At 39.7% G+C, this 23552-nt stretch overlaps 1 protein-coding gene and 1 pseudogene across 2 annotated transcripts in view; both read right to left on the reverse strand.

Moving 5' to 3' along the window:
- The window catches only part of KCNQ5 (potassium voltage-gated channel subfamily Q member 5), a 571663-nt gene that overhangs the window by 206386 nt on the left and 341725 nt on the right, over positions 1-23552 (reverse strand). The window lies entirely within an intron of this gene.
- On the reverse strand, positions 312-2042 carry LOC100579625 (annotated as a pseudogene).

Below are 23552 nucleotides of genomic sequence, written 5' to 3' on the forward strand. Positions count from 1 at the left end.
GACAAAGGACATGATTTCATTCTTTTGTTTGTTTGTTTTTAGTGGTTGGGTGATCCCAGGGCATTTTATTACTTTATCCCTGAACCTCCGTTGTCTCATCTATAAGATGCGGATAATAATAGCACCCATTTCATAATTATGAAGATTAAATACATTAAGGAAAACACTGTATGTGCCTAGCACCTGCTAAACACTCAACGAAGGTCATCTGTACACACTGATGTCTCGAACAGGGACGGAATGTTTAACACAGAACACAGGAGGTTTTAGCCACTCACTTGTTCTCCTGGCTCCCCAAACATGAGCTGCCTCTCCCCAGTTCATCCAAGCCCATCAAGATAGTTGTCCTTGTCCTTGTCCCTAGTCTCCACAGGTGTTCAGTGTGAGCCAACTGTCAGATGACTTTCATCAGCACAACTGAATAACCCATTTTTGCCTAGTGTTCCATTATTGGAACGCTAAGTTTATGGGAGTTATTTATATCCTACTGCTCAAGGTCATCACCAAGATCTGATTTTTCACAAAAAAACTTGTAATCTCCAGCATAAATGGGATAATCAAAGCAATTGTGGCAGTTTTGAGGGGACAAAACTCTAGAGTTTAATCTTCCAGCTTGACTAACTTGGAAGCGTTCCTATGAATATAAAAGATCTTGTTGGGGGCGGTGGAGAAGCAGAGACCGGCTCCGCGGCTGTACTTCCAGCTCATGGCCCGGTCACAGTCCTGCTGCAGGTTCTGCTGCAGGCTGTCGGCCGCCTTCTTGTTGAGGGCTATGTTGGACCTTGCAACCGTGCTGGGGGGCGTGGAGGGGGTGGCGGCTGAATGAAGGGGACAGGTTTTTGAAGCCACCTGTAAGTTTGAAAAACTTCAGTTTCTGTTCCTCGTTCTCAAAACCAGCAGTATCCCACTGGCCAAACTAGGTTCCCGTCCACTTCCTGGTTTCAGAAGCTTTCGTTTTGCCTAACTCTCGATCCATCTCTCCTTGTAAGGCCTTTCGCCTCACCTGGTCTATGTTGCCTTTCTTTTCCAACACCACCTCTAAGTCCGTGTCTGTTTCCTCCTTCCAAGGGTCTCTTGCTGCCCCACTCTCTTGCCTCTTGTTCTTTTTCTTCCTTTTCAGAGCCAGCTCCTCAATGATTGGCTGCTCTACCTTCTTGGACTTCATCTTTTTCTTCGCGGGGGCCTTAGGGCCATCTCCTTTGGGGATGGATGTATTCCGGAGCCTGAACTTTGGCTTCTTTTTCCTTCCTTTCCTAGGGCTGCTCTCCATGGACCTGGAGGGCTTGGAGTGGCCTGGGAGGGCGTCTCCCTCCTGGTGGATTTTTTTTTTTTCTTCTTCTTCTTCACCTTCCCACTGTGCTCCCTGGGGCTCTTCTGCTTCCGTTATCTGCCCCAAGGCTGCCTGTTCCTCACCCTTCTTCCCCACTGAGCAAGTGTCCGCAGCATCCCCAGCCTCGCAGAACCAACGGTTCTGGACTGAGAGGGCTGTGGGGTCCTGGGCCCCTTTTGTTTCCTTCTTGTGTTTTTTGAGCTTCTTGCCAACTCTGGTTTCCTCTTCACCCTGTCTGGGGTCTGGGGAGGTTTTCACCCCAGAGGCATGGGACATGGCTGGAGGTGACTTCTTTTTCTTCTCCCCACAGAGAAACTCCAAATGGCAAGCACCTGCTGCCTGGGGCTGGGTGACTTCTCTGGCCGTCTGGCACGCGGTGTGGTGTCAGGTTCTACGTGCTCCTCGCAAAGGGTGCTGACACCCTTCTTTTTCTTATTTTCTTCACTAGAGGCATCTCAGGTGCCTTCCCATGGACCACACTCTTAGAGGGGGATGTGGCTCTTATAGGAGAAACATTGGCAAAATAATCATCATTGTTTAAAATTGAGTATTGAGTCTCTGGTTCTTTGACCACTTTCTTCTTCTTTTTCTTCTCTGGGAGGCCAGGGCCCAGGTCTGCTTTGCGTGTCTTGGTGATCATTCCGATGGGCCAAACTTCCCCACCTCCACATGAGAGCCTGCTCCACTGTGACCCCAATTTCATTCTTTTTTATGGCTGTGTAGTATTCCATGGTGTATATGTTTCACATTTTCTTTCTTTCTTTCTTTCTCTTTTGAGATGGAGTCTCACACTGTCACCCAGGCTGTAGTGCAATGGTGTGATCTCGGCTCACTGCAACTTCTGCCTGCCGGGTTCAAGCAATTCTCCTGCCTCAGCCTCCCAAGTAGCTAGGATTACAGGTGCCCACCATAAGGCCCAGCTAATTTTTTGTATTTTTAGGAGAGACGGGGTTTCACCATGTTGGCTGGGCTGGTCTCGAACTCCTGACCTCATGATTCACCTGCCTTGGCCTCCCAAAGTGCTGGGATTACAGGCATGAGCCACCATACCTGGCCTCCACATTTTCTTTATCTGATCCACCATTGATGGGCAGCTAGTTGACTCCATATTTTTGCTGTTGTGAATAGTGCAGCAATGAACATAAGAGTACATGTGTCTTTTTGGTGTAATGATCTATTTTCCTTTGGGTATATAGCCAGTAATGGTATTGCTGGGTCAAATGGTAGTTTTCTGTTTTAAGTTCTTTAAGAAATCTCTAAACTGCTTTCCACAGTAGTTGAACTAATTTACCTTCCCACTAACAGTATATAAGTGGTCCCTTTTCTTCACAGCCTCGCTAGCATCTGTTGTTTTTTGACTTTTTAATACTAGCCATTCTGACTAGTGTGAGATGAAATATCATTGTGGTTTTCATTTGCATTCTATGGTGGAAAATCAGGCTTTTTGATGGAAAATTAGGAAGAGGTTAGGATTTTCATAGCTCTGATCTCTTGGTGTTACTGTAACAATACTGACCACCAACAAGTAGGATTATTTCTTCTCTATTCCTGTAACTTAAAAAAGTCCTTTTTGGGGACAGGGGAATGTTGTTGTTTATCTGGCTTTCAGCTCATCTGAAATTACTCTTGATCACTGTGGTTTTTTAAATTGGTAAAAATATGCTGTTAGTTATATGCCTTCCATTTTCTCAATATTTAAAAACACAGAATAAAAAATCTGAGTTCTTTGGAGAATTTCTGGGTGAACAAGATTGATTTCTTCCTATGTTCTTTCTTGCTTCTCTTCTTTTTGGTGCATGTGTCACAACATATTGCTCTGTCACCCACACTGGTGTACAGTGGCCAGATCATAGCTCACTGCAGCCTTGAACATCTGGGCTCATGCAATCCTCCTGCTTCAGCCTCCCAAGTATCTAGGACTACCAGCACAAGCCACTATGCCCGGTTAATTTAGACAAAAATTTTTGTAGCAACAGAATCTCACTGTGTTGCCCAGGCTCATCTAACTACTGATCTCATGTGATCTTCCTGCATTGGCCTCACAAAGTGCTGGGATTACAGGTGTGAGCCACTGTGCCTGACTTCTTGCTTTTCTTATAGGCCCTCTCCAGGGCTTCAAATTTCTTGTTTTTACTGTTATTAAAAAAAATTGTTGGGATTGGTTCCAAGATGGCCGAATAGCAACAGCTCTGGTCTGCAGCTCTCAGCGTGATCGACACAGAAGACGGGTGATTTCTGCATTTCCAACTGAGGCACCTGGTTCATCTCACTGGGACCAGTTGGACAGTGGGTGCAGCCCATGGAGGGCGAGCTGAAGCAGGGTGAGGTATTGCCTCACCCAGGAAGCACAAGGGGTGGGGGGATTTCTGTTTCCTAGCCAAGGGAAGCCGTGACAGACTGTACCTGGAAAATCAGGACACTGCCACCCAAATACTGGGCTTTTCCAGTGGTCTTAGCAAACAGCAAACAAGGAGCGTATATCCCGTGCCTGGCTTGATGGGTCCCACGCCCACGGAACCTTGCTCACTGCTAGCAAAGCAGTCCAAGATCAAACTGTGAGGTGGCAGCCTGGCTGTGGGAGGGGCATCCACCATTGCTGAGGCTTGAGTAGGTAAACAAAGCAGCCTGGAAGCTCAAACTGGGTGGAGCCCACCGCAGCTCAACAAAGCCTGCCTGCCTCTGTAGACTCCACCTCTGGGGGCAGGGCATAGCTGAACAAAAGGCAGCAGAAACCACTGCAGACTTAAACGTCCCTGTCTGACAGCTCTGAAGAGAGCAGTGGTTCTCCCAGCACAGTGTTCGAGATCTGAGAATGGACACACTGCCTCCTCAAGTGGGTCCCTGACCCCCATGTAGCCTAACTGGGAGACACCTCCCAGTAGGGGCAGACTGACACCTCATACAGCCAGATGCCCCTCTGGGACAAAGCTTCCAGAGGAAGGGTCAGGCAGCAATATTTGCTATTCTGCAATATTTGCTGTTCTGCAGCCTCCACTGGTGATACCCAGGAAAACAGGGTCTGGAGTGGACCACCAGCAAACTCCAATAGATCTGCAGCTGAGGGACCTGACTGTTAGAAGGAGAATTAACAAACAGAAAGGAATAGCATCAACATCCACATAAAAGACATCCACACCAAAACCCCATCTGTAGATCACCATCATCAAAGACCAAAGGTAGATAAAACCATGAAGATGGGGAGAAACCAGAGCAGAAAAGCTGAAAATTCTAAAAAGCAGAGCAGCTCTTCTCCTCCAAAGGATCGCAGCTCCTCACCAGCAATGGAACAAAACTGGACAGAGAATGACTTTGGCTAGTTGGCAGAAGTAGACTTCAGAAGGTTGGTAATAACAAACTTCTCTGAGCTAAAGGAGGATGTTCAAGCCCATCACAAGGAAGCTAAAAACCTTGAAAAAAGATTAGACGAACGGCTAACTAGAATAAACAATGTAGAGAAGACCTTAAATGACCTGATGGAGCTGAAAACCATGGCACAAGAACTATGTGATGCATGCACAAGCTTCAACAGCCTATTCAATCAAGTGGAAGAAAGGGTATCAGTGATGGAAGATCAAATTAATGAAATGAAGTGAGAAGAGAAGTTTAGAGAAAAAAGAGTAAAAAGAAGTGAACAAAGCCTCAAGAAATGTGAGACTATGTGAAAAGACAAAGTCTACATTTGATTGGTGTACCTGAAAGTAACAGGGAGAATGGAACCAAGTTGGAAAACACTCTTCAGGATATTATCCAGGAGAACTTCCCCAACCTAGTAAGGCAGGCCAACATTCAAACTCAGGAAATACAGAGAACACCACGAAGATATTCCTTGAGAAGGACAACCCCAAGACACATAATTGTCAGATTCACCAAGGTTTGAAATGAAGGAAGAAATATTAAGGGCAGCCAGAGAGAAAGGTCAGGTTACCCACAAAGGGAAGCCCATCAGACTAACAGCGGATCTCTCGGCAGAAACTCAACAAGCCAGAAGAGAGTGGGGGCCAATATTCAACATTCTTAAAGAAAAGAATTTTCAACCCAGAACTTCATATCCAGCCAAACCAAGCTTCATAAGTGAAGGAGAAATAAAATCCTTTACAGACAAGCAAATGCTGAGAGATTTTGTTACCACCAGGCCTGCCTTACGAGAGCTCCTGAAGGAAGCACTAAACATGGAAAGGAACAACCGGTACCAGCCACTGCAAAAACATGTCAAATTGTAAAGACCACTGATGCTAGGAAGAAACTACATCAACTAATGGGCAAAATAACCAGCTAACATCATAATGACAGGATCAAATTCACACATAACAATATTAACCTTAAATGTAAATGGGATAAATGCCCCAATTAAAAGACACAGACTGGCAAATTGGATAAAGAGTCAAGACCCATCAGTGTGCTGCATTCGGGAGACCCATCTCACGTGCAGAGACACACATTGGCTCAAAATAAAGAGATGGAGGAAGATCTACCAAGCAAATGGAAAGCAAAAAAAAAAGCAGGGGTTGCAATCCTAGTCTCTGACAAAACAGACTTTAAACCAACAAAGATCAAAAGAGACAAAGAAGACAAAGAAGGCCATTACATAATGGTAAAGGGATCAATTCAACAAGAAGAGCTAACTATCCTAAATATATATGCACCCAATACAGGAGCACCCAGATTCATAAAGCAAGTCCTTAGAGACTTACAAAGAGACTTAGACTCCCACACAATAATAATGGGAGACCTTAACACCCCACTGTCAATATTAGACAGATCAACAAGACAGAAGATTAACAAGAATATACAGGACTTCAACTCACCTCTGCACCAAGCAGACCTAATAGATATCTACAGAACTCTCCACCCCAAATCAACAGAATATACATTCTTCTCAGCACCACATTGCACTTATTCCAAAATTGACCACATAGTTGGAAGTAAAGCACTCCTCAGCAAATGTAAAAGAACAGAAATTACAACAAACTGTCTCTCAGACCACAGTGCAATCAAATTAAGAATTAGGATTAAGAAACTCACTCAAAATTGCACAACTGTGTGGAAACTGAACAACCTGCTCCTGAATGACTACTGGGTAAATAATGAAATGAAGGCAGAAATAAAGATGTTCTTTGAAAGCAATGAGAAGAAAGACACAACCAGAATCTCTGGGACTCATTTAAAGCAGTGTGTAGAGGGAAATTTATAGCACTAAATGCCCACAAGAGAAAGCAGGAAAGATCTAAAATCAACACCTTAACATCACAATTAAAAGAAGTAGAGAAGCAAGAGCAAACACATTCAAAAGCTAGCAGAAGGCAAGGAATAACTAAGATCAGAGCAGAACTGAAGGAGATAGAGACACAAAAAACCCTTCAAAAAATCAATGAATCCAGGAGCCGGCTTTTTGAAAAGATCAACAAAATTGATAGACCACTAGCAAGATTAATAAAGAAGAGAAGAGAGAAGAATCAAATAGATGCAATAAAAAATGATAAAGGGGATATCACCACCAATCCCACAGAAATACAAACTACCATCAGAGAATACTATAAACACCTCTCTGCAAATAAACTAAAAAATCTAGAAGAAATAGATAAATTTCTATACATATACACCCTCCCAAGACTAAACCAGGAAGAAGTTGATTCCCTGAATAGACCAATAACAGGCTCTGAAATTGAGGCAATAGTTAATAGCCTACCAACCAAAAAAAGTCCAGGACCAGAAGGATTCACAGCTGAATTCTACCAGCGGTACAAAGAGGAGCTGGTACCATTTCTTCTGAAACTATTCCAATCAATAGAAAAAGAGGGAATCCTTCCTAACTCATTTTATGAGGCCAGCATCATCCTGATACCAAAGCCTGGCAGAGACACAACAAAAAAAGAGAATTTTAGACAAATATCCTTGATGAACATCGATGTGAAAATCCTCAATAAAATACTGGCAAACCAAATCCAGCAGCACATCAAAAAGCTTATCCACCAAGATCAAGTTGGCTTCATCCCTGGGATGCAAGGCTGGTTCAACATATGCAAATCAATAAACGTAATCCATCACATAAACAGAACCAAAGACAAAAACCACTTGATTATCTCAACAGATGCAGAAAAGGCCTTTGACAAAATTCAACAGCTCTCTCAATAAACTAGGTATTGATGGAACGTATCTCAAAATAATAAGAGCTATTTATGACAAACCCACAACCAATATCATACTGAATGGGCAAAAACTGGAAGCATTCCCTTTGAAAGCTGGCACAAGACAGGGATGCCCTCTCTCACCACTCCTATTCAACATAGTGTTGGAATTTCTGGCCAGGGCAATCAGGCAAGAGAAAGAAATAAAGGGTATTCAATTAGGAAAAGAGGAAGTCCAATTGTCCCTGTTTGCAGATGACATGATTGTATATTTAGAAAACCCCATTGTCTCAGCCCAAAATCTCCTTAAGCTAATAAGCAACTTCAGCAAAGTCTCAGGATACAAAAATCCATGTGCAAAAATCACAAGCATTCCTATACAACAATAACAGACAAACAGAGCCAAATCATGAGTGAACTCCCATTCAAAATTGCTACAAAGAGAATGAAATACCTAGGAATCCAACTTACAAGGATATGAAAGACCTTTTCAAGGAGAAGTACAAACCACTGCTCAATGAAATAAAAGAGGACACAAACAAATAGAAGAACATTCCATGCTCATGGATAGGAAGAATCAATATCATGAAAATGGCCATACTGCCCAAGGTAATTTATAGATTCAATGCCATCCCCATCAAGCTACCAGTGACTTTCTTCAGAGAATTGGAAAAAACTACTTTAAAGTTCATATGAAACCAAAAAAAGAGCCCACATTGCCAAGTCAATCCCAAGCAAAAAGAATAAAGCTGGAGGCATGATGCTACCTGACTTTATACTATAAGGCTACAGTAACCAAAACAGCATGGTACTGGTACCAAAACAGAGATATAGACCAATGGAACAGAACAGAGGCCTCAGAAATAACATCACTCATCTACAACCATCTGATCTTTGGCAAACTTGACAAAAACAAGAAATGGGGGAAAAATTCTCTATTTAATAAATGGTGCTGGGAAAACTGGCTAGCCATATGCAGAAAGCTGAAACTGGATCCCTTCCTTATACCTTATACAAAAATTAATTCAAGATGGATCAAAGACTTACATGTTAGACCTAAAACCATAAAAACCCTAAAAGAAAACCTAGGCAATACCATTCAGGACATAGGCATGGGCAAGGACTTCATGACTAAAACATCAAAAGCAATGGCAACAAAAGGCAAAATTGACAAATGGGATCCACTTAAACTAAGAGCTTCTGCACAGCAAAAGAAACTACCATCAGAGTGAACAGGCAACCTACAGAATGTGAGAAAATTTTTGCAATCTACCCATCTAACAAAGGGCTAATATCCAGAGTCTACAAAGAACGTAAAAAAATTTACAAGAAAAAATCAAACAACCCCATCAAAAAGTGGGCAAAGGTTATGAACAGACACTTCTCAAAAGAAGATATTTATGCAGCCAAAAGACACATGAAAAAATGCTCATCATCACTGGTAATCAGAGAATGCAAATGAAAACCACGATGAGATACAATGAGATAGAATGGAGATCATTAAAATGTCAGAAAAGAACAGATGCTGGAGAGGATGTGGAAAAATAGGAATGCTTTTACACTGTTGGTGGGAGTAAACTAGTTCAACCATTGTGGAAGACAGTGTGGCGATTCCACAAGGATCTAGAAGTAGAAATACCATTTCACCCAGCATTCCCATTACTGGGTATATACCCAAAGGATTACAAATCATGCTACTATAAAGACACATGCACATGTATGTTTACTGCGGCACTATTCACAATAGCAAAGACTTGGAACCAACCCAAATGTTCATCAATGATAGACTGGATAAAGAAAATGTGGCAGATGTACACCATGGAATACTATGCTGCCACAAAAAAGGATGAGTTCCTGTCCTTTGTAGGGACATGGATGAAGCTGGAAACCATCATTCTGAGCAAACTATCACAAGGACAGAAAACCAAACACTGCATGTTCTCACTCATAGGCGGGAACTGAACAATGAGAACACTTGGACACAGAGTGGGGAACATCACACACTGGGGCCTGTTGTGGGGTCAGGGGATGGGGGAGGGATAGCATTAGGAGAAATACCTAATGTAAATGATGAGCTAATGGGTGCAGCAAACCAACATGGCACATGTATACATATGTAACAAACCTGCACATTGTACACACATACCCTAGAACTTAAAGTATAATAATAAAAAAATTGTGTTCCTAACTTCTGTGTTTCTTTATCTATGTACTTATTCTTTCCACTTCAGTCTGTGTTTTTTAAAAGGATCACAACTGCCTTGAGAAGAGGCTTTGGAATGGGAAAGTCCAGATTCTTCTTAACTGTCGCGTCGTCACTGAGTCCCTATCAGAAGTCTGAGTTTCTTGAAGATACTCATTCAGTGTGAAAAGAACCAAATAGATATTGGCCTTTCAAAATAAATAAAAAGCCTCTACTTTTTGATAGCAGTTGAAAAGTATGTTTTTCACCATAGTAGATGGGACATGCAGTTCATGGCTGAATGGAATGGCTGGGAATGATTTCGCTGAATGGAATAAGATCTACAATTTAGAAATCTATCACAGTCAGGTTCTTGCTTTTGCAAGCTGTTTCTTTGTTTTTTTCCAGGAAAAATAACTGCGATAAAAAACGAGTGTATATTGTTCAGGAATAATGAATTCAAAACTGGAAACAAAAACAGCCTTTTCGACTGTTATATATTCACTGTGTGCAACAGGAGAGCATTTATTTGATATTTGATATTCTTGTTAACTCTGTTATATTTTCCTGAGCAAACAGCATCATTTGGAATTACAACTCTGTTTATTTTGGTATCCTCTACTAAGATGTATCCTCCATGAGAGCAGAAATCTTGTGTCTCTTATTAACTACTTTATTTCTAGTATCAAGAATAGGACTTGGTACAGGTACTAATCAATTCATTGACGCATTCAACATGTAGTATTCAGGGGCCACTATGTGCCAGGCAGTGTTCTAGGTGCTGAAGATATAATAGTGAATAAATAGACAAAAATCCCTGCCCTTACAGAACTTACATTATAGCAGGAAAGATGGGCCATAAACAACGTATTATTACATAAAATGCATACTGTGTTTGAAAGTGGTAACTGCTAAGGAGAAAAAAACAGCAGAGAAAGAGGATAGGATGCGGAAGCAGGGAGAGTTGAACGTATAGACAGAGTGGTCAGGGAAGGTCTCTCTCACTGAAAAGGTGACATTTATTGAATTTGTAAGTGAAACCCCCAAACCCCTAAAGTCATCAAGCCAAAGCAATGGTGCATTTGGAATTCAGCCTGCATAGGTCTTCCGGCCCCTGCTTTCTATGGCACTGCTTTTATCATGCCAATTCCTTGTTTTAAAACTTATGGTTCCTTTCCCTTGCTATCACATCCAGACTCATTCATCTGGCTTTTAAGATCCTCACAAGAACATTAATTCTTCCATTTCTCCAGATGGACCTTCTAGGCAGGTCCGGCTGCTTTCTGTTTCCTGCACAGTATCATGCTGTAACATAATAACGTGATATAATCATGAAACTTGATGCTTCTGTGTGCTAGTTCCCCTACCTGCAGCCACAGTCTGCAAGTCAGATGTCAGCTGATCCCCAAGCTCATACTCTTGGTGTCCCAGGTACATGGCCTCCTTTCCACATCCTCACTACTTCTCCTCTAGCATTGTTTTGAGAATAAAATGAGATAGCCTCAAAATGAGAATCTGTGTTTTAACGTAGTAAATAAATACCAAAGAGAGTTAAAAATGCCAATTGACACATAATTGCTACATAATTTTACAAGTTTTCGCTAACATGGATAACAATTATGACAATGAATTATATTGGTTTATTATATAAAATCCCTGCTTAAAACGCAAAACACTTATAAATGTAAAACATGAAACAATACCCAGCAAAATTTAAGGTGCTCAAGTAATCTGGCTTGGTCTAAGCAAACCCATTTGAAGAAAGAAGGTAAGAGTTGGGTTTGAATGTGTACAGAGAAGTGCTCAGGGTTCACTAGTCATGGAAACTTCTTGACATACAGACCTCTGCATTCAGCCTCTTGTTACTCCAGTTCCTGGGAAACTATTTTAAGCTGCCTAAATAAATGGGTAATACTGTGAAGCTGCTTGGCTGCAGTCAGTACATGGGAATGAGCCTCAGTTAAATTGACCAGGCAGGGTTTCCAAGTCATCATTAAAATGACCACTAATGACTCTGCTGACCTGGCTACCATGCTAATGAATTGACGGTGTGCCCATCCACAACCAAGAAAAGGGCTGCTTAGAGGAAGTGCTAATTACAGCCATGAATGGAATAAAAGTTATTTGTAAGGGTGAGGAAGAGACATTTGTAAAATCTATGTGAGTGTTCCTTTTAAAGTTATCTTCTCAAGAGATTAATGTCAATGCTGACACTACGGAAAATAATCCGGTGTAATAGTTTTGATAATATGAATCTATGTGGATTAAATTTTCCATGCTTTGTTTGGAAGGCTCTGTTTATGCAAGAAAGTGAGCTATGACAAAGGTTGAAAACACATTAAAAGATGTTTGACAACAGTTGTCTGGCCGGCATCATTTTTCTGTAAAAAGGTTGTAAATTTCTTAGGCAAATAATGACTTAATCATTGCAGTTTTCTATGACTATATGATAATAACCATTACATTATCTGAAAATGAAAAATAGAAACTCTGGAGTACATTTATTTAAATATGATTATTGGGAACTAAAGTAAGAAAGGATAAAAATAAGCTTAAACTTATTTTTCCCTGGAAACAAAAAGCTATTTTTTTGTTAACCATGGGTCATGCAGCATAAAAAGCTATTTCAAAGTACTGTATTTGCTAATAAAAATCAATTATGAATTTGGTTACTTTCAACTGATTAGACCTACGTAATTCACTTGTTTTAAAAAACTTGGAAAGGCTTTCTGAGCGCATTCACATTTCATGGAAAATCTCAGTGCAGCTCTTTGTTACACATATATACAAGAGGACCCGTCACCTCTTGTGTGAGGAGAATGTTTTAAAGCAGTCACAAAACAAGAACTTGCAACCAAACTGAGCCAGGTTATGCTATAGGGCCTATGGAGTGGGGAATTGCTACTGATTTTCTCCACTCGATTTGGCTTACAGAAATAAAGTAGTGAAGTGACTAAAAACAGCAGAAAACAAAATCTTCTTGAGTAAAGTACTCTTGGCAGTAGACTTTATGATGTGGTACAACATCAGGAAAAAATAAACCCAGCAGACAGATGGTCTCCAGAGAGTAATAACCATAAACTCTGAAACTACTACACATGAAAGTACCTGCCCAAGGAATAGAGAAGATAGATGTTTCTGTAGGGATTGACCTACAATGGCACTTGTTGCTCTTGGTGACGAGAGCTAAAAGAAAGCTGAAAGCCAGCATCAGTGTGTGAAGTCACTGAAGTATTTTATAGATCAGAAAAGTTGGCAAGCGATGGACACTAGAAAACACAAACTTCCTCTCTCCAAAAATATATTCACAGTCAGCTTTAAAGCTGTAGTCACTCCTCTGGGGTCTGGTAAGTAAAGAAAAAAGGTATGTTTTTTTTCTTGCTGCTGCTATATATATAAGCATCAAGCTTTCTTTTTGTGACCAAAAAAAAAATTGAAGTTGATTTTATGTAGATAGAAACACATTAGGAAGATAAAAAGAAAGACAAAAATGTGGCTTTACCTAACATATTTTATCCTTCACTGAAAGTTCTAGAGATGTTTACTTAAATTTTGTTATTACTGTTTTAGGTGCATAGTTGAAACTAAAACATATTAAATGGCATTGGGAGATGTAAAAGTAGAAAGTGTTAGGGTCAGGAGTGGTGGTTCACGCCTGTAATCCCAGCACTTTGGGAGGCTGAGGTGAGTAGATTGCCTGAACTAAGGAGTTTGAGACCAGCCTGGGCAACACAGTGAAACCCTGTCTCTACTAAAATACAAAAAATTAGCCGGGTGTGCCGTGCACCTGTAGTCCCAGACACTTGGGAGGCTGAGGCAGGAGAATTGCTTGAGCCCGGGAGGTGGAGGTTGCAGTGAGCCAAGATCATGCCACTGCACTCCAGCCTGGACGACAGAGCAAGACTCCATCTAAAAAAAAAAAAAAAAAGTAGAAAGTGTTATTAGCATAGATAGTTTGCCCTAAATTTTCAGGTTTCATGGGCACCTGTCCTATTTTTTAAAAGAGAAACATAACTCAGTTTTCTAATTAGTAAGCTGACAGGGATGCACTAAATAAACATGTCCCATATTCAGTTGTTTTAGGATACTCTGATGTCAATGCTTCTATTTAGAGAGTAGTGGGAGGAGGGCTATGCTGTCAAAGAGTCAGAAATGGTTTCTGATTCCTGGGCCCTTGAAAATGCACGAGGCTGGCAGGGACCCAGAAGTATCACCTGCACAATCCAGAAAAAAATGCATTATTTTCCACTTCTTGCCATAAGAGAGTCTAGGCTTTTTTTTGTTTTTGTTTTCTGTTTTTTTTTGCCACTAGTTATTGACATCTGTAGGAGAGGAAGGGAAGAGAGAAAGATTTATAGCAGGGGTGGGCCAACTTTTTCTGTAAGGGACCAGATAGTAAATATTTTAGATTTTGTGAGCCATATGGTCTCTCTAGGAGCTACTCAGCACTGCAGTTGTAGTGCAAAGGCAGCTACAAACTGTAAATGAATAGGTGTAATTATGTTCTAATAAAACTTTATTTACAAAAACAAGTGGAAAGCTGGATTTGGTCCATAGGTTACTAACCCTCGGTTTAGAGTATTACAAAGGGCTAAAATGTGATTTCCACTCCCATCTGGCAGGACAATGTTAATTCTCCCCCAGCAAGGTTTTCAGTGTATGTCTCCTCCTACTCAAGTGCTCATGATAAAGGGCCCATCATAAATGTACTTTTATGTCAGAACTTATTGTGAACTTAAAGGTTATCATTCAAAAATAAATTTAAAACATGGGAAAAATTTATGTACATTATTGAATGTTTTTGTCTCTTTAAATACAAAAATAATCAAAGGAAAAATAAAGGCAGATAGAGATGTCACATATTTTGTAATTTCTTTGGCAGAACTAACTTCCCAAAACAATTTTGCAAGTGACAGAAAAACCGTTTCTGTTCTTTACTATTCCCTTTTTGTCATTTGTATTGGATAAAATGAGCATCAGTCAATCAGGGGAGTATTTGATCTTTGTCTTTCCCGTTTAATGTTGCTTGGTGGAAAACCGTAATTCAAAGAAAAGCAATAGAAAACTAACCAGGTACTATTACCCATAATGGGTATCAGACAACTTTCACATCACTGTAAAATTCCAAGTGCTTGAAAAGTTCTCCAGAGCATCTCTTTTTTGCCACAAAGCTTTGGGAAACAGAGCAATTTAATGTTCTCAAAGTTCAAAATTATTTTCCATAATAATTCAGCCTTTCAAAGGATTTCTAAAAAATCCTTTCCCTCCAGTAAAAAAAAATTGCAAAATGCTTGACAAAAAAATCCATGGCATCTCTAAAAAAGTATTGTTGACCCATATTTTTCTTCTGAGTGACTTAGGTTTTTTTAGAGAAGTTTTAGGTTCACAGTAAATTGAGAGGAAGGTGCAAAGATTTCTCATGACTCCCAAATCTTGAAATTTTCTTTTTACTAATGGTAAAATATTTATAGGCCTATCAATATGATATGACTATGATAACCTGTAACCTATGACCAATAAATTATTAATTGAGGGCCATTTATTGCAGAAAGTGGGACTCATTTTTCAACCCATTTGGGACATCAGTGAATGTGGCTATGGTTTTCCTCTGTTACCCAAAGTGTTTCCTTTTCAGTTTGATTTAGTGAACCAGGGAGATTTGGTAGAACTATCATTGAATTACACATTAGAAGGCCTAGAGTTTAGTTTAGTTTAGTTTCACTACTTCCTAGGTTGTAACTGTTGGACAAATCTCTGATGTACTGTTAGCTTCAATTTTATTCATTGGTAAAATGAAGTCTAATACATGCTGTGTGTAGATAGGATTTGATGATGTAGGTGATGAAATAAAAACATTATACAAACACATTGTATTCTTATGAGAGGATTATAGTGCCCCTGAGATTAGGCCTTTATTTTACTCCTTTTAATTTAGTGGAAGAAAAATTTATTGAATACCTACTAGGCACTTGTGTTAACCATCAGGCACTTATACAAAGAAGCAGCTCTTAAAAAGGAATGAGATCATGTCCTTTGCAGGGACATGAATGAAGCTGGAAGCCATCATCCTCAGCAAACTAACACAGGAACAGAAAACCAAACACCGCATGTTCTCAGTCATAAGTGGGAGTTGAACATTGAGAACACATGAACACAGAGAGGGGAACAGCCCACACCAGGGCTTGTTTGGGGGTAGGGGGTGAGGGGAGAAAACTTAGGAGATGGGTCAATAGATGCAGCAAACCACCATGGCACACATATATATACCTATGTAACAAAACTGCATGTTCTGCACATGTATTCCGTTTGTTTTTTCAGAAGAAATAAAGAAAAAAAAAGAAGCAGCTCAATGATTGTTGACTTGTATTGGTTAATTGCTACATTTAATGGCAAGTAGATATTCATCTATTCACTAGTAAATAGATAATGCAAGTCTTTACGAGACTGTCTATTTCCATATTAGATTTCTGAAAGGGAGATTCTGAAAACTGGCTTTCTGGCATGGCAGATTGACTGCAGTTTGCAGAGGTAGGGGCTGAGGCACTTGTTGGTTAGGGTTAGAGAATTTCTTTACCAGTAGCTAGAAAGGCAATACAGCCTTTGACCCCATCAAGAAGCCATAACAAGATATTGTCCCTGTTTCTACTTAAAATGTCTGCCACAGAACTCACTAGATCATATTTAGTACCTCTTTTTTTTATTATTATACTTGAAGTTCTAGGGTACATGTGCACAACGTGCAGGTTTGTTACATATGTATACATGTGACATGTTGGTGTGCTGCACTCAGTAACTGGTCATTTACATTAGGTATATCTCCTAATGCTATCCCTCCCCCCTCCTCCCACCCCACAACAGGCCCCGGTGTGTGATGTCCCCCTTCCTGTGTCCAAGTGTTCTCATTGTTCAATTCCCATCTATGAGTGAGAATATGCAGTGTTTGGTTTTTTGTCCTTGCGATAGTTTGCTGAGAACAATGGTTTCCAGCTTCATCCATGTCCCTACAAAGGACATGAACTCATCATTTTTCATGGCTGCATAGTATTCCATGGTGTATATGTGCCACATTTTCTTAATCCAGTCTATCATTGTTGGACATTTGGGTTGGTTCCAAGTCTTTGCTATTGTGAATAGTGCCACTATAAACATATGTGTGCATTGTGTCTTTATAGCAGCATGATTTATAATCCTTTGGGTATATACCCAGTAATGGGATGGCTGGGTCAAATGGTATTTCCAGTTCTAGATTCCTGAGGAATCACCACACTGACTTCCACAATGGTTGAACCAGTTTACAGTCCCACCAACAGTGTAAAAGTGTTCCTATTTCTCCACATCCTCTCCAGCACCTGTTGTTTCCTGACTTTTTAATGATGGCCATTCTAACTGGTGTGAGATGGTATCTCGTTGTGCTTTCGATTTGCATTTCTCTGATGACCAGTGATGATGAGCATTTTTTCATGTGTCTTTCGGCTGCATAAATGTCATCTTTTGAGAAGTGTCTGTTCATGTCCTTCGCCCACTTTTTGATGGGGTTGTTTTTTTCTTGTAAATTTGTTTGAGTTCATTGTAGATTCTGGATATTAGCCCTTTGTCAGATGAGTAGATTGCAAAAATTTTCTCCCATTCTGTAGGTTGCCTGTTCACTCTGATGGTAGTTTCTTTTGCTGTGCAGAAGCTCTTTAGTTTAAGTAGATCCCATCTGTCAATTTTGGCTTTTGTTGCCATTGCTTTTGGTGTTTTAAACATGAAGTCCTTGCCCATGCCTATGTCCTGAATGGTATTGCCTAGGTTTTCTTCTAGGGTTTTTGTGGTTTTAGGTCTAACATTTAAGCCTTCAATCCATCTTGAATTAATTTTTGTAAAAGGTGTAAGGAAGGGATCCAGTTTCAGCTTTCTGCATATGGCTAGCCAGTTTTCCCAGCACCATTTGTTAAATAGGGAATCCTTTCCTCATTTCTTGTTTTTGTCCGGTTTATCAAAGATCAGATAGTTGTAGATGTGTGGTATTATTTCTGAGGCCTCTGTTCTGTTCCATTGGTCTGTATCTCTGTTTTGGTACCAGTACCATGCTTGGTTACTGTAGCCTTGTAGTATAGTTTGAAGTCAGGTAGCATGATGCCTCCAGCTTTGTTCTTTTGGCTTACCTCTTATAAAGCCAAAATCTTCTCAACTGGTAATTAGCTTTGGTACTACTGAAACTGCATGTAGAAAACTATTGCAATTTTCTATTTACAGATTATTGTATCAACATTGAATGCATGTGAATATGTAATACACACGTGGTAGTAATCAAACTATTGGCCAGTCACATCAAGGTTTAGATACTTAATCCACTGAAGCTGGTAGTTATTTTGATCTGTAATCATAGTGAGGGGTAAGGAAGAATAAACTATAGGAATCAAAATAGTAATAAGCATGTTTGAATTATGGGGGAGTAGTTTCTTTTTTGTCTTTTATTATATTTTTAGAGATGGGGTCTTGCTCTGTCATCCAAGCTAGAGTGCAGTGGTGTGATTATAGCTCACTGCAGCCTTGAACTCCTGGGCTCAAGTGATCCCCTCACCTCAGCCTCTGGAGTAACTGGAACTTCTAGTGCACGCCACCATGCACTGCTAATTTATTTTATTTTTTTAGAGATAGGGTCTTGCTATGTTACCCAAGCTGGTCTCAAACTCCTGGCCTCAAGGAATCCTCCCACCTCAGCCTCCTGAGTGATTTGGATTAAAGGGATGAGCCACCTGCACCCAATGGGAATATTTTCTTGATAACATTTGTCCTAGAGCCAATCTTCTATGCAGGCCTTAGGACTCCTGCCAAGAGGTTCAGAAGTTGATATCAGATAACCAGACATTGTTATCCAGACAGTCCTCTTAAGTACCTGAATTCCTGGGAGTGTTCAGATACTCCCAGACAACATCGACAGTAACAGAAATAGGGATAGATAATAGGGAAAGAACAGCAATAGTTAACCAATTCTGTATACATGATACTGAATTCAACACAGGGATTTTCTTTGACTTTGAAGGTCTGATGTTTGAGAATTTGTTGACCAAGAAATGGATTAACATAAAGGGACTGCTGTAAGTAAACAATCTGCCCAGTCGTATCTAGGAGAAAAATGACAGAATAGAATAATATAAAAGTAGAGGAGGCAAGATGAAGGGAATTCTGATACAAGTTGGGAATGTTACAAGAGTGAAAATACCATCCCAACATAATTGGGAAACTCTACCTAAGGGAGGAGGCACCACTAACTAATGACTGAGACAAACCATTAGGTTTAACCATATGAAATTGCCATTATTGTAGGTCAGAAACAACTGAATTTCAGCAAGTTTACATGGTCTAACCTTACGTGTTATACCTATATTGTGCTTACACTTTGCTAAGTATATATGTGTATACATTTATAAATACCCAACGCAAAGTTCATGCATGTCTGCTTCCAAGATTCAAAAAATCTTAAGATGAAGGAAAGCTGACAATAATATTTATTATAACACATCTCCTTTGTCTAGAGGGTTATCAGTTCAATTACTTTCAAATTTGGTTGTAAACATATCTTGTGTTTGGTCATAAGTGCTTCTTAATTATTAAGTAATACCTGAATTTGCCACTTTTAAAATAAATATACTTTTAAAAATGAATATACTGAAATTGAGGAGCAACCAAACAGTTCTTACAGAAGCCAAACTGTACTTAGGAAACTCAAGTTGGCTATTTTCAGCTTATTCCTCAACTCCTTAGTTTCAGGTATAAAGTCATCACATACCAATTGGATGACTAGTCCAAAGGGAAGCTTAGTAAGAGATCACATTGTTGATTCTCATCCCTGAAGTCAGCCACACTTGAGAGATGAATAAACAACAGGTGCTGCCCAAGACTACAATGTAGGTTGACTTTGATGCTTCAATTATTTTTGGCCAAGATATTATATTTGTACATCTCTATGTTTGTAAATATTGCATATATGTATATATGGATAATTGTGGAAGTAAGAGCTATACACATGATTAGTTAATCTGATCAATAAACTTCAGTTAGTTTTAGGAAAATATCTCTGGATTGTAAGAATAAGCCACTTTGTAAAACATTTGTAAAACTTTGTAAAAACAAGTACATAAACAATATGGAAATATATAACTTAGAAAGTCAAAGTCCCTAATAATCACTGTCTACACCTTTGCCTTCCTCTTTCAAATAATCAATATCATCAATTTGGGAGATATAATCTGAGTTTCCCTCTCCTCATCACAATGTTCTGTTTTTTTTTCACTTATTTCTTTAAAAGTCTTATCCTCCTTTGAGATCCCGCCTAGATCATAATGATATTTCTCTTCTCTACACTTTCAGCACTTTGAGTTTGCATGTTAATAATAAAATGTCTCACATGGTTCTCTAATTCAGTATTCCCCAGACTGTTTTCCATAGAACACCACTATCCCAAGAGATTTTTATAGATCTGTCTCAAGAAAAAGTCGCTCTGTCAAATACATTTAGGGTGTTCTGGGTTCAATGACAATAACTGGATTTCTTTGTTGCAGAACTTCTGAGACACCGTGAGTGTGTGTGTGTTTGTATGTTTGTGTGTGTGTATGTAAGTTTCTATTCACATTTTATATAAATGAAAACATATCTTTGTCACATATATCAGATGTCCAATTTTGAGACTTGGTTGTGTTGGGGTCCCTAAGGAGAAGTGGCCTTGTGAATGAGGAAGAGACAGTGAAGGTCAAGAAGGAAGGTCAGAGTAAGGGGGGAAGAATCCAAAGAACATGGTATCCTGAAATCCAAAAGAGTTTTCAGAAGGAGAAAATGGGTCAGGTGCAGTGGCTTATGCCTGTAACCTCCGCACGTTGGGAGGCCAAGGTAGGGGGATCTCTTGAGGACAGAAGTTTGAGATCTGCCTGGACAACATAGTGAGACCCTACTGAGACATCTTTAACTTCTTAGGTGTGAATGGTGAAGTTCCAGGGGAAGATTTTAGTATGCCACATTTCTAAAATTTGCATCCAGGAACATCATCCTATTCACCTTCTGACTGATATCTCAAGTGACCTTAATGGTTTTTAGAACCTTGTGTGGAAAACTCTATATTCTTGAGAGCAGAGACTTTGTTCCTCATTCCTTTTTGAGACTCTTGTAGTGCATAGCATAGATCTGAAAACACCAAAGCACCCAACAAATATCCGTTGATTGTATCACATGGTTGAAGGAAATAAAAAGGAAAAAATGAAAAATATATTGAAAGATAACTAATATATGCCCAAACTTTTCACCGTACATTTTCCTCATTGATTTATTTATCTTGAATTAAATAAAGGGATGTTTTTTGTCTTTAAGATGTACATCTTTAAATTACATAATACCATTATATTTCATTATACTGATAAGTTATTGCATAGGAAGGGTGTGCAGACTGATTATCAAATCACAGTGAGAATATGAAAAATTTACTGACTAAAATTTTTATAGTGCAAGAAATGTGTTTCTATCCTAAAGAAGGTTATAAAATGGGAGAAATAAAACCCTAAGAGTCATATCATTAAATTTATGGAAGTTCATTTCCTGTGTGTGAGGAGAGTCCAGTGGAAAACTTTATAACCATGGACCTTCTCCCTTGTCACGGCTGAAGGGATCCAGTGCTAAAATTCTGTTTCATGTAATAAAAAGTACAGTAGAAGAAAATATTGTATCTTGAGTATATCTCTGTCCTTCTATATCTTCCTCTGACTTCTATAAGATATATTTTAAAAACTCAGTCCACATTCCTTAATTCCTCCAACTCCCTCCAGAAACAACAGGTCTTCAAGGTGTAATTGGGTAACTTTTATTGAAATCAGCTGTTGGTAGTCCCTGCCAACCACCTGTGCCAGTTATTGAGTCACAGAGGAAGTGTTGGGTTCCTGAACACAGTCTGTATGGAGTAAATTCTCGAAGCATTTGGCCCTATCTCACAATGCCTCTCACTCTCTGCCCCACTCATGATCCAGTCATGGATTTTAAATTGAACCCATGTTTCTGTTTCCATAATGAAAGTTAAGTTTTAGTGTAAATATTTGAGGGTCACCACAAATTTAAGAGGATACCTTTCAAAATATTGCTTTTCTTTTTTCTCTTTCTTTTTTTTTTGAGACGGAGTTTCACTCTTGTCACTGAGGCTGGAGTGCAGTGGTGTGATCTCGCCTCACTACAACCTCTGCCCCCCAGGTTCAAGAGATTCTCCTTCCTCAGCCTCCTGAGTAGCTGGGATTACAGGCGCCTGCCACCATGCCCAACTATTTTTTTTTGTATTTTTAATAGAGACAGCGTTTCACCATGTTGGCCAGGCTGGTCTCGAACTCCTAACCTCAGGTGATCCACCCACCTCGGCCTCCCAAAGTGCTGGGATTACAGGCATGAGCCACCACACCTAGCCTGCTTTTCTTTTTATAATACAAAAACAAAATGACATTTTTGATTGGAACCTTATTGGGAATATTTGACTGCTAGTCATAAAGTGCCTAAACTAATGAATAACAAAGTAATATATTCATGAGATAGCAACAAGAAATTCTTCTTGGGCTCAGGATGATATCTCAAAGTAATAAAAATATATGCTATCTTCTGTATTTGGCTTCAGGACCTCATGGTGGTTGATGGTGGGAAGTGCTCTAACTCAACTGGAGGCAGCACCTCCCCTTCTGCCCCAGCACACGGCCTTGGGCAGGCACTTTAACCTCCCAGGGACTGGCATCTCTCTTCTGTAAAACCAAGAGGTTGATCTGCATAAACACAAATAGCACTTCCACATATGTCCAAATCCATGACAATATTATTCCACGTAAAAATGTGCAGCAGATCCTCTTACACATAGACAAAGTGGGCCATTCTGTTTTACAAATAGCACTTTTCAAGCAATATGACTTTTTTGTGCTTAACCCAGTAATGAGCATTTCCTAAAAATTTAAATGCTAATAAGATAAACCTTAATAGCAACTTGATTGTGGAAGTTTGGATTTAAAAATAAAATAGATAATAACTCTGGAGATGACAGGGCCACTTTTCTCCTCTGAATTGTTTGATGCTGTGGGTCAGTGGATAGGAAAACAACAAGAACATCTGCTCAGATGACACATTTCACATTCCCGATGAGGCCATAATAGTTCACGATGAAATGTTGAGAAAATGGCTTCTAGGAAAGAAAAAAACAGAAGGAAATACAGCCATTTCTCATTATTTGCAGTGGCAGTTACATTCTGTAAAGTCACTACAAACACTGAATTAGTAAATACCAAGCCATTGCTCATAGGGATATACAGGACTAAGTCCCCGGGAGCCTCTGGTCTCAACAGTTTCATCAACTTATCAATACATATTATTGTTTTACCTGTGCTTCCATTTAATGATACGCTATTTAATATTGTTGATTCATTAATGTTGAACTCACAGCCAAGAGCACTGTAACTCATGCCTGAAAGAAGCTTATCTAACCAACTGTGTTTTCTCCAAAAGGCTCATCACAGCCTTCTTGTGCTTTGGAGCAGTAGACAGCACTTCAGCACTACTCTTGGGGCCAATTTTAAGTGGTGAAATTATCGACAAAAAGCACAAAAGACTGAGCATGGCTGTAACCCCAGCACTCGAGGCTGAGGTGGGAGGATCACTTCAGACCAGGAGTTTGAGACCAGCCTAGGAAACACAGTGAGACCCAATTTCTACAAAATAAACAAACAAATAAATAAATAAAACATAAACCAAAAAGGATTTTTTTTTTAAAAATAAAAGCACAAAAATGTGAAAAACAGCAGAAAATAGGCCTTGCAAGGGACATGCGTTTACAGTGTGAGTGCTGAAACAAGAAGACAGAGTGTCAGTTTGTTCAAACTCAGTTGAGAACCTGAATGTTGGGAGACTAAAATTTTTTTGTTGC

Source organism: Nomascus leucogenys, chromosome 3 (genome assembly GCF_006542625.1).
Source record: "Nomascus leucogenys isolate Asia chromosome 3, Asia_NLE_v1, whole genome shotgun sequence".
Taxonomy (NCBI): domain Eukaryota; kingdom Metazoa; phylum Chordata; class Mammalia; order Primates; family Hylobatidae; genus Nomascus; species Nomascus leucogenys.